Source organism: Apteryx mantelli, chromosome 2, assembly GCF_036417845.1.
Source record: "Apteryx mantelli isolate bAptMan1 chromosome 2, bAptMan1.hap1, whole genome shotgun sequence".
NCBI lineage: Eukaryota > Metazoa > Chordata > Aves > Apterygiformes > Apterygidae > Apteryx > Apteryx mantelli.
Window position 1 is genome coordinate 5,802,309 of NC_089979.1, and position 13,011 is coordinate 5,815,319.

Below are 13,011 nucleotides of genomic sequence, written 5' to 3' on the forward strand. Positions count from 1 at the left end.
GGGTCAAACAAGGTTTATGCCAATATTCACTGATAAAGTGATTTTCTTCTTCTAATGACCTGTCCTAGCTGTAAGAGGCAGGTAACACGGATTCAGTAAGTTAAGGTTTCCTACCCCTTTGCCCAATAGGAAAACTGAGCTCTTTGAGATGGCTGCAAACATAGGGGTGACATCTCCCCATGTTATTTTTGCTTCCCAAGAGACTTTTTGTGTCCCCAGCTATGGGCAGGTCTGGGTCTGGGAGAAGCCATTTTAGGACAGGGAAAAAATGAGATTACAAAAATTTCGCATTGTTCACAAGTGATTCACATCAGATCCCCATCTTGAGCAGCATCAGAGCCTTCAGTCTGCAGGGGGAGAGGAAGAAAAGAGGCCAAATGGGGTTGCCTCTGAGGGGAGTTTTGAGGGAGTTTTGAAAAGGCTTCTTTTTTCCTGTTAAATACCGGTGCAGTTTGGTCCTTGGATTCATGTGTGACTGGCACTAAAAAAACAGAGACATAACCACTTGCCTAATCCCAGAATTGAGACCCTGGCTCCCCTGTGCAGGACCTTTGGGATGTTTTTCCATCAGATCCAAAGAGACTTAGGAGCCCAGTGGGACTCCACTGAGCTACAACCACGAACCATGAGTTTGGAAGCAGCTTCCTGGGTTTCTGAGTGCATCCCCTCCCCAGTGCCACAAGCCCTTCATCCCACTCTCCTCACCACGTGTAATCCAGTTTGGATGTTTGTCGGTCAGAAGCAGGACCCTTCCAACAGCGCAAACCCTCTGTCCCATCACGCAGTCATTTGGCGTCTTGCTCTGATTCAGAAAGCTGACATATCATGCTTGTGTACCTTGCGAGGGGCCGTGAGCCATCACCGATGGCTTCGTGTCTATGTGCAATGTGCACCCTAACCTCCTTTACATCAGCCATGTGCTCATCCTACCCACACCCACATATTGGCAGTGAGTAGCTCAACCATATGGTGCATTTGTTCTAAAGAGCAGGTAGCACAGGGACTGGCTAGCTCACTCTCTCCCAGTGCAAGAACTGGGGCAACTGGATGGGGATAGTGAGAGACAGAGTCTAACCAAAGGGAAATGATTCTTCACCCAAGGGCAGGAGATGTGCAGAATTCCCTGCCATTGGAGGCTGGATGCAAGAAATCTGCGTGAGTTCAAGTGAAAAGTACTTGGACGATGGATCCATTACAGAATGAAATGAAATGAAATGAAATGAAATGAAATTAAATTAAATTAAATAAAATATGCAGCGCTAAACTGATGAACCATAATGGACTCAGGAAATCCTTGAGCTGAAAACAGACAAAGACTGGCAGAGCATTAGGGGGACATAGCATGTATGCTCGCCCTAATCTTATTATTTCCTGGGCATCTACTTATGGACAACATTTGCTAATTTGTGGGACCCAGGACATATGGAGTGCAGGGAATGAGCCTCAGACAGATAAGTACTGGCTCTGCGGTCAGTGTGTCTGTCCTGTCCATCCTGCCACTGAATAACGGGGCTGGCTGGGCCCTCGATCTGAACAATGTGGCTGTCTGTACATCCTCAGATATAATATCAGTTGCCTGTGTTTCTGTATGTTGCTTCAAACGTGACGCTACAAGTACTATTAAAAGAGTATCCTTTTCTAAATAGTGCACTGTTGTGTGGTTTGTTTTTTTTTGTCCCTCCCCTTCTTTAGCTTATTTTGGTATTTGTTATGAAGAAAAGTTCCATCACAATTAGTTGCCTTGGTTACTAATGAATTTCTTGTATTCATATATAGCTCCTTGTATTTAAACATAGCACCTAATCTATCTGCTTTTGTGTTGCTTATTGTGACAAGGTCCTAGGCCACAGTGAGCCTGTGGTTACAGTTTTGGTTAAATTAATAGCATCTTCAATTTTCTTTTGGAGGTAATCGTTTTTCTGGAAGCAATGTTTAGTGCAGGGATTCAGTGAGATCACATTGAACCTCATATACTGTTTACAGTGCACCATGGGAGGAACTTCTTTGGCTACTGTACAATTAAAGAAATTAAGGCAGCTATGTCTGTATGCAGGTGTTTGGTACCTGGGAACTTGCAAGACTCTGGATTTTTGCAGTGAGTTACAACAAGAAAAGGAGGTGCCCCGCAGCGCTGGCATCCCATACTGCCAGCCACCTGCAATGGCTACAGACAGAAGACCCTGAAGTCTGAATAAACGGTGCATTTTTACACATTCATTTCCAAAGAAATACCAAGCTAGCTGACAAGACATATCTAGTGAGTGTGATTTACTCCAGGTCACACCAAGTGTCTATAACAGGGCAGGGAGCTGTGCCTGGTCCCCCGGCCGGGCCAGAGGTTGCAGCACAAGGCCAGCTTATTGACTTTGCGCTGGAGACTCCAGGGAACAAATATTCAGAGGGGCCTCATGATGGTCTCTCGAGTGGTGAGACTGTGGTGATTAATGCCCAGGAAAATTTTGCCTGAGCTCTGGGAAATCAAAGAGCTTTCTATGGAGTTCTGGCCTGATATTTCCACTTTGAGAAAGACTATGCCTGAATGCCTGAAGTTAGTTTCCTAGCTTGGTGAAATGACCTCTTGGCCCCAGAAGTGAGAAGCAGTTGTCGTTCCAGCTGAAGTCAGTGGGAGCCAGGGAGACTCGTCGCCTTTGAAAATCAAGCCACTTAGCCTCAGTAAAAGGGGGTGGAAATAAATGAGAGCACATCTTTTCTTCAAAATGATACCACATGTGTTGCTCAGCTGGTGTCTGAGACCTCCTGCCAGCAGCACCTGTGCCACCAGTTCTGTGCTTTGGCTTTATGCAACTCCAATTTCATATCATTTGGAGAAAAGTATGAAAAAGCTCTTTGTGCATACAGTGCATGTGCCCGGTGAAACTACTATCATGAGACTAGGCAGGGGCAATGTAAAGGCTTGGCTGTGTACGCACCACATTATATATCACCAGCACAACTCATCCGTCATTCCTAGGAATAAACACAATGCTTTGGTAAATAGAAGCACATAGCAATAGAGATCTCAGCAGCTGGGATGGATCCGTCCTGGCCAAAAGTGTTGCTTGTTAAATCACATGCTATATTTTTGCCCTTCAGCTCTTACGCATAGCTGTGTTCAGTTTGGCTCTGGAGACAAGATTATGCTTTGGTCCATGCTTGTGCCTAGTCAGGGAAATAAATTTGCAGCATGAAATCTTAGTCCTGCTGAAGTCACCAGGAATTTTGCCATTAAACTGAATGAATTGCACCCAAGGCCAAAGAGGAGCTTTTACAATTGCACAGTCTTGCTCAGCAGTTCCTTCATCTCTTCCTTATATCACATGGCTGAACCTAATGTATAATGTCAGAAAGGCATAGTATTAATTACCACTAGACAGCATCCTAGTTAACTACTTGAGATACTTGGTGGAACCATTGGACCTCATGTTATATTTCCAGTTTGAACTTCGTTGACTTGCTCTAATTGATATATCCCACAATGGATATTCTTATGGCCAACTCAGGAAGTCCTCTTTACCTATACAAGGTTTGTTTCTTCTTGCTGGGGCACAGAGGCTTTTATTAAGGTGACTGTACTTTGAGAGCTAGCCCTGTGAAAAGGTCATCTTTGTGCAGAACAGAACTGCTGCCCATGGTTTCTCAGTCATGCTTGCTCATGTAGATGAGGCTACTGCTTTGCACTGCAGAAGACGTTGGTGATCCTGCTCTGGCTGTCCTTAATTACCCAGGCTGTTAACTAAAGCTATGTCCAGTGGAAGATCATGCAGAGACACCCAACATGGTTCTCGTTAGGTTAGCTTGTTAGCAATTGCCTTTCGGCCAGATTGGTTAGCAATGCTGCAGAGCAGGAGCCTTTACCTTAATGCTACTGACTGCAACACCAAGACTCTGCAGTGTCTTGGTGTCTCTGCAGTCTGGATGTGCCAAGCAGTCCGCGTAAGGGTCTTCCACCAGTCTCTTCCAGGGATAGGTTTGGTGAAACGGTGAGTAAAGTCAGACTAAAAGCAAAGCCTTGAGAGTGTATTGGTCCTCAGTTCAACTCCTCCCCAGTTGCCCTATCCTCATGCCTGAGTCGAAGGAAACAACAAGGTATTTTCTGTGGGCAGCTCAGCCTGGTTGAGGTGTGAACCAGCGGCTGCCTCCAGCTCCTGCCAGCGGCTATGGAGGGATCTCGGCACAGTTACTCTCCAAACAGAAGCATTTAGGTCCCTGAAGTAGAAAGGGATGAAACCAGGAATGCCAGGCTTTATTCTGTGGCAGAACTGCATTTCCTTTCAGAAGTGCTCTGAAATATATGCATAATTGTTCTTAAATAAATGCTTCAGTGCAGATATAAAAAAACCGCAATGCCTACAGCACTGCACTTGCGGTGAGCAGCCCTACAATAACTAAACAACAATTTGTGTATGTACCTGAGGCAAAATGGTCTAGTAATAAGTTAGTGTCAAGCTTCTAGGCGATTAATATATAAACATTGCGTTAAATATATTTTATTTTTAAAAACACACAGGCAGCATCTTTGCATGCAGCATGTTATTAAAAGTGACATGAGTGACTATTAACTAATGTACCTAAGCACACTCATGTCATAACTCATTCTTTATTATGCAACTACAGGTAAGTACATAAAAATTCAATGTACTGTATTACATCTTATTTAGATTGCTGTTCCAGTGAAATATAGTGTCACCAACAGATTTGCTCTACTAGCAATTCTATAGTAAATTACAAACAAACTCAGTGAAGCTAATCCTCTTGTAATTTATTTGACATGATTTTTCCATTTATATTCAAGATGCATTTTGAAAAATAAGCTACATCATTCAAAAGGAAAAGAAAAAAAAATACCTTAATGTCTTGTACGGCCAGAATTAAATAGCTGCTGACCTGGAATCTCTGCAGGTAAATAAACTTCAGCGGAGTGTCCTCCCTCTACTGTGTTTAAGAAGAAAAACTACATGAGGGCACACATAGCAAGGGCCACCGCATAGGGGTGCCTCGTTAGTACCATAACCACAGTTATGTCCTGTGGCAGGTAAGTTCACAGTTCGGTTATGAGCTTTCTGAGGAAGAGGCTTCCACTTGTTTGCTTTAAATCTGCTGCTTGACTGTTTCAGTGGGTGTTATTAGTCCTTGTATAATGAGAAATAGTTAATAGCCATTTCTTATTTGCTTTTTCCATACCACTCACCATTTTATTCTCATTTGACTTCTTTTTCTTCAGGCATCAGGTTCCTCTTCTGTTAAATCTGTGTAAAAAAAGAAATATTCCTCTTGCCATCCCCAGAGTTCCTGGGAGGTAACAGGAGATGATATGAAAGCAAATTTTTGGCACTGATTTTCCATGAAGTAGCTGCAGTGCACTTCTGGTTAGCAAACTGAGTTTATTCCAGGAGCTGCTATAGGAAGTGGAAAGCTGAACATGGGCACAGTTTCTCACTCCTAATGGGCTGGTGGCTTTATCAGAGATCTGCACTAAAGCATGAATGTGAGATGCACACAACCCAGTTAACACTGGAGTTAGGTAAGGATTAAGTGAGACGAAAATAATTGCTTGAATTTGAAAATATTGTTTTCTTTAAAAACACAAGTGCTGAAAAGAAAAAACCCTACTGATTAAAACAACAACAGAAGAAACATTCTAGAGAAGGAACTGGGAGATCAACATCAATGGTGAATTTTGATGCAGATGATAGAGAAATGATGCATTTTTTGGGGGGGCTACATTGACAAGAACTGTAACAAATGCTCTCTGCAAACTGTCACCATACATGACAAATGGGTTTCAGCAACCTTAGCTGTTTTAAATGGCAATTTACATAAAACAAATGCTGAGTTTATATCTAATGAAAAGTGTTGGACTGGTCAATGCCAAAGCCTGTGGTCCCTTCCGTGGCCGTTCAGAGCGGCCAGCTCTAATACCAGCTTCAGCGTTGTACCCAGCGGGTGCCGAGAACTGCAGTATTCCTCGGCATTCATGGAAATCATATGACAAAATCCCAATGGAATTCCCTTGCAAAAAGGCATTTCACCCTCTTCAGGTCTTTGGTAAATCCTGTCCTCAGTCTTGTTCCAGCAGTACTGTCTTTGGATGGCTTCTGTGCTAATCTGAGTGCAGAATCGAGCTGTGCACAATTTTTTAAGCATAGCTATACAATCTACTTCAGAAAAGTATGTAAGCAACTATTTAGTCTCTGTCTTTAGAAGTATTTTTTAATGTTCATTTATTTATTTAAAAAATGTTCATTTATGTATATGCAGTAATATCATTATAACCCACTCAATCCAATTAGCAGCACCATGAAAAAGGGATGGAGGTTTTTGTTTGATTCAATTGTAAGCAAATGAAGCAGTAATAAACCCCCAATTAGCTCTGAGGAAAATAGGCTGAAATTTTTTTTTCCCTAGCATTTCACTGTAAACAAAAATGTGTGGCTGGCATTCAAGAGGAAAGAAAAGACAATTTAAAGACACTTTAAATCTTCAGTGATTAATGTCATGCCAAGCAACTCATTAAAATTCCCATAAAAATATGACCGTAGAAAAGAATTCTCTTCTGAAGAAAAATCAAATGTAATTAAGAAGAGAGAAAAAGAGAAAGAACGGGGGAGAAATTACTAGCCAAAATCAAGCTAAGCTAAGCTGTCAAATAACATTTCAAGTGTGGGGGGTGACCAGGCCTCTGTTGAAGGGATCAGACTGGGACTCAGGAGAAATGCATCCAGGTCTCAGGGTTGCCCCCGGCACTTTGCATGAAATCTGACAAATCCCTCATCCGTGGTTTAGTTCCTTGTGTGTAAAGTGGAGATGACGACAGCTCCTTTCTCCCACCCTCTGATGACTGTTGATTTTGATTGTGGGTTTGCTGCAAATGTGTAGAAGACTGCCCGAGGAGATGATAAGGTCAGAGGCACCTTTCTGGTGGTCTGATGGGGCAAGACGTGGCTGGAATGCAAGATGGGGCATCAGTGGTGTTAGGACCTCCTCCTGCTGTCACCAAGTCTACAAGCCTGAGCATCAGAGCCCAAAGTTTCCCATTCTCTGTTCCTAACATTTGAGGAGAAACATATTTACACACCTGTCTCATAGCATTACCACTTGAACTGGAGTTTGGCTGCCTTATGTCACGGATGTGCGTTGCTGATGGTCCTTCAGGGCTCTTATCCACTTCTGACGTCCTTTCTGCGATACAGCACGTTGTAGGACTAAGTTTTGTCAGAAGCCTGACATCTCTGTTCCCTCAATGCTCAGATTTTTGCACTGCAGCCTCAAGCAATTGGCTGAAAGCTTGGCTTCAATCGTGTTGTTCAGTGTACATGTTAATTCATATTTGGTTCAAGCATTTCCTATGCTATTTTTGAATCAGGGAAAATATCTTATTAAGGTGACAGGTGGTCTGGCACTACAGAGACAGGTCTGCTTCGTATGGCAAAAAAAAAAAAAAAAAAAAGAAGTTATCTAGATTTCAGCATTTCCTCCTCAGTTAGCATTTCTTCAGTTGGTTAACCTGGACAAAATGCTGATCATATTTAATTTCTCTCTGGTTTGATTTTTTTTTAAGGATTTTTTTGTTTGTTTCTGAAAGGAAAAGTCTTTTCTGTTCACAAGTGGCAGCATGTACCACAGATGTCCCACGAGGATTCAGTATGAGATAAATGCTTGTTTAATGTAGAGTACAAATAGGAAGGGGAGAAGGAAGGGGACCAAGTGCTATTTATAGACTATATTTGAGTCATCTGGGCTCGTATTGTGACTTCTTCTCTCCATTGGCTGTGCAGGGAGTTAGACTGGCAAGCTGAAACTGGGCTGTCCACACCATTCCTGAACAGACACATCATGACTTTTGTATGTCTAAGCAGAGCATCTTTCTTAGGCTGCCTGATATGGCCCCAGGACTCTCAAGCTACATCTAAAAGCAGCCAAGGTCTGTTCTCTGCCCCGAGGTCAAGTGGCATGGCACAACCCGTGCCCAGAAGTATGTGCCTGCCTCCAAAGAGCCTCATGGGAATGGTCCTGGCTGTGCTGGCTCCTGCATCCTTCCTGGGCATCCACTGGGAGAGTTAAAGTTGACACAGGCTATAACCGCACCAGGTTCATGCTCAAAGCTGAACCATCTACGATGATCGGAGAGCTCAAGCTCTCTTCAATATGAAAAGTCTTTTAACTGTCAGATAAAGTGGCAGCTTAGAGTCTGATCTTGAAGATGAATATGGTTGACACAAATAACTTGTGCCCCACGTAAAGTAAAATTTTCCTTCATTAAACATAGATGCATGCTGTGCAGTGTTCAGCAGTTTGCTCTTTTATATCCAAGCTCTGATTGTTTTATTTTTATCCTTTAAGAGAAATCAGATGTTAAAGAGGAAGCTATTCTTAGGCTGACTGTACAAGTGATCAAGCCAAGCATATCCACATAAGACAGCTGCTGGCAAATGACAATTCAGGGTTGTGCTTTCAGTGCAGAAACAGCAGTGTGAGTGCTGGGGATGCAGACACAGTTTCCTTGGGGATCAAGAGAGTAGCTGTCATTGCACTTCTGGTCCTCATCTCAGGTCCTCAGCTGTGTATGAGTGTCTTCGTAACAACAATTCCTATCCTCCTTCAGGCTGAGACAACTCATTCCTCAGTACCATGACCTCCTTTGACAGTCCTGAGCCCTACTGCAGAGGTTGCCTGCACCAGGACTGGCCCCAAGGCAATTAAGTAGTTCTGGATGACATTTCTCGAAGATTTTCAGGAACTTCTGCTCTACGTTGACAGGTCGAAGAACATGAATCCAACAACCAAATTGCAGTCAGCAAAGGTCTGACAAAAAAGCATTGCTCAGGCTCTGTCCATCACTTTAATTGTCTGAGTTTCAAAGTCCCTGACCAGGAAGAAAGTTCTTCTACTCTGTAGGAGCAACTCCCTTAGCAGCTGATGTGGGCTGCAACCATTTAGTAGACCAGAGAGGGAAGGGAAACACCTTTGGAAAGGTATTGAATGGATAACTTTGTGCTAACAGCAGTAATTCCAGAATCCCTCTGTTGCTCTGGACTGTACATCAGTTGTGTGTCATGAAATATGGACATCAAACGTTCCTTTTGCATATCACTTTGGGGTATGCTCAATCTTTTCCTGTGTGCCTGTAGAATATACAATGGACCTTTGTTCTCATTTTGGATCTTTAGGTACCAAGAAAGAATCCAACACCATATGTGAACATGTGGTCCCAGACACTGGGAACAGGCATTGTCAAACAGCTCCCAGGGTCGCCCAAGTCATGGCTGCAATAGCAAGCACCTTCTGGCACACCAAACCAGCACATGGCAGCCCCTGTTGGCTGTATGCGTGCTGCAGCACCAGAGGGGTGGTTGTTGGCCTAGAAGTGACAACACTGAAGCATACAACTGGTATTGGGTCCTCAGAGTCTGTAAAGAATTATATGTGATAGAAAAGGTCATTTGTTCTTTTGATGAAAGATTCTGAAGAATGGCTGATGACATCACATCCACTTCTGGGATAATGTGAATGAATCAGGTCAGCCTAGGTGAATGTAAGAAAAAAAATCAGTCATTTGGTAGCCCAGGCAGTGCTATATGAAAGGTTTGATATCTTTTCTTGTTAAAATTTCCATTCTGCTTTGGGGATTTTTATTAACCTCATCTTAGTGCCAAATCAGTTGGGCAGATATGGTTGTAAATTTGCTTACAGTGACACGGTTAGCTTGTAAAATACAGACTGATAGCTCTAAAGCTTTATAGTATTTCAAAACATTGGTCCCTTTTCATAAATTTAAAGCACTCTCCCTTTTATTTAAATCTTTTTTTACAGCTGAAGATTCTCTGAGTCTTTTCTCCATAGATCAAATTCTTCTGGTAGAAACATGCAAAAGAAATGAGAAAGAATGAGAAAATAGGTCAAATAAAGCAGAATAAAGGAAAAATTTGAATGATGCAAGTTTCTTCGTAACTGGATATTTTTTAACAATGCTTAAAATAAGATGCAATTAGTGATGAGCAGAGGAGTCTCATTCTTAGCAGCAGATCGCTTCTGTGAGCAATTCATTGCGAGCACTTAAAGTGGGTCCCGACGTGCACTGGTAATACCTGTTTGCCTTGCGTTGCTAAGTGACCAAATAGTGGAGACTGGATAGTGCCCAGTAGGCAAATGCTGAGCCAAGCCTAAATCTCTAATCTCATTGCTGAAATTTGCTTTAAGGGTTCAGCCAGCATGGATGCAACAGTAGTGAATGTGGGGGACAGCAGCTCTGCACTGCAGGAAGCCTCCTTGGACCCGAGTCCGTAATATGCAGACACGGTTGTGCTGGTGTGTGACAGCAAATAGGTGAGGAGCCACCAGGCAAAACTCTGTGGTGAAACCCTGCGGAGGCCAATGGAGTTGTCATATGGTGGGGACCAGAATCGATTTATACAGATACAGTCCAATCTATTCCTGCTGCTCCTCGCCACTGCCTTTAACTAAACATATGTATAAAAACGGTTTATGCAGAGCTCTGACCATACTCCTTTAAGTGACATTTGCTACTTTTGTGACAGCAGTAAAGAAATGATGTAAGGAACTGGGGTTACTTAATCTGGAAGAAAGGAGTCTGGAAAGAGACATGACTCTTGCTGCAGTGAGTACTGCTCTCCGTGTCTGGGGTGGAGAGGACAAGAAGTAATGGGCTCAAATCATAAAGAGGGACATTTCATGGTGTTTCATCACCAAGTTTTTAAGAACAGAGCACAGGGGTGATACGGGGTGATAATGGTTTAAGTGTGCCTAATCCTGCCTTAAGGAGGAAGGATGCATTATATATGACGCTCGTTCTATTTTCTGTGAGCCATATCCTCCTATTTTTCAGAGCAATTGGGTGCCTGACTCCAAAGATTCCCTTTAAAAGTGCCAGACTAAGACATTCTGAGCATCTTTGCTAATAGCTTTGCTATTAACTACAGTAATATGAGTTAATCATTAGTGTATCTACTCAGCTGGCAATTTACTGATTGCCTTTTTCTTTAGAGGGTCTGATCCCATCGGACGCCAAGGTCTGGGTGCTGAGCATTAGCGACTCACTGAAGTCAAAAGGAGTCAAGAGTCTTCATTTGTGTCCCTGATCATGCCTTAATTTCTATTAAAATCCTTAAATATTCTATTTATGTCTTAAAAATATTACCATATGAATCTCTTAAAGTATTACCCTGCTGCTGATGCTTTTGGCAAGTTGCCAAAAGAGATGCATTTTGCCTTTTAACTGGATACAAAATTAATTTAGATTAAACTAACCTCAGCTTCTTCAACCTAATCAATGTTATATATGACTAGCTTTTATCCAGCCAGGGGCTTGCCCCTGTGCATATGTGTGCTGATTACTCATGTGACTGGTCCTACTGATGCCATTGGGCAACTTGTAAAAGACTTGCTTCTAATAATAATCTTTCTTTTTTCCCCCTCCAAATAGCCTGATTTCAAAAAAATATATTGTTCTTTGATTCCCAATCTACAGCTATAAATGAAACTACCCAGGACTTTAAAGGAAGCAATACTGGTTGTCTTGACAGCACCCTCTCTCCGCTGCCTCCTGGGGGGTGTATGGAGGTTGTTTTGTGTTGGACAAACAGCCAGAGATTGAGTCTTTTCAGTTCCCAGGCCTTATGTGGGCAAACTGTGTCTTCCAGTCAGCATAGGTCACACCTGCCACCATCTCTTGACCTGCAATGCAGCAAATTTACAGAAATCTCTAATATGACAGGGATTCTCTAATTCCTCAGAGTGTGACTGTTTCTTTTGGTGTAAAGCTCGCTTTTTAGCATCAAAGATCCTTTTAACCATAATCTGAGGGTCTTTGAACTGTGTTTCGCCATTTCTCATAGTTTGCTCTCTAAAGACTTTCTTTCTCAATGTGACTTCTGCTCATTAAGTGCATTTTTGTAATTAATTTCTCTGGAGTGTTTGCCAGTTCTGTAGACACAGTCAGCAGGTAGAAATAGTCCTTCCCTTCCCTCACTTTATCTGCAAGGGAAAGTGCCAACACTTTATTTACTTCCTGAACGGGCTCTTCTGTCTTGCTGAATGAGGCTTTTCTCTCCCACATCATAACCCACACTCTGCATTTGCATGGTTTCAGATAGATAATAAAAGCACTCATCTCCATTTATCTGAGCCCTGCTATAAATCTCCATGTAGCAGATAGCGTAGCTTTTTGGCAGGAGGAAAAGCATGGCTTGATTGTTCGCTGAAAAAGAGTGTAACGGCTGCCTACATGCTCCTTCGGCAGGTGCTGTTGGGAATTAGTTTGTCTTCCAGAGCCAACCCTCTGCCACGAAGTGAACCCCTTGAGTTTGAAAACCTCAGAGATTCCTGTTACGAGTCAGGCAGAAGCCAGGAATTCACTGAAGAACTTGAAAAAGAAGCTGAATAATGTCAGGTGATGTCTTCTGCGGGGGGAGTATTGATTGGGAGTGGAGAGGGAAGGTTATTGATTTAGATTTTTACCTTTCGGTAAGACGAGTTTTAGTCTGGTTCCTCCCCCTCCCTCCCGGTCCCCCTGTGGTCTGGGTTGCTGATTGTGCTACTTCCACACCGGAGTCTGCTCCGCTCTGTCTGATCTGTGTTTTTAATAGATGGCAAAGGCGCCCAGAGCTCTCCTTAAAGCCGTATAAATCTAAATAAGTGCAGCTTCTCTGTTCTGCCGGAAAGCATTTGGACTACCCAGCAGGCTGAGCGCTAGTCAGAGTTTTCTCCCTGCTCCCCGTGATGTGCAGGGCTCTCACCATGCCCTGGGAGGTCTGGCCTTACGGTGGGGCACCCCATGCAGAGGTAGGGGGAGGATGGTGAGATACATTCGAGAAACAGTAGTGTTTCCTGTGTCAGGCAAACACAGTCCAGGAGGGGAGATGATGGGCCTTCATGAAGATCCTCAGATGCTGGAAATCTGAGGTCCACTGAGAAGCCCTTTGCACAGGTGCAGAATGCCCACAATCTGTCTGCCTCTTTGACAAAAAGAGATTTGCAAAATCTGGTGTTCTCCAT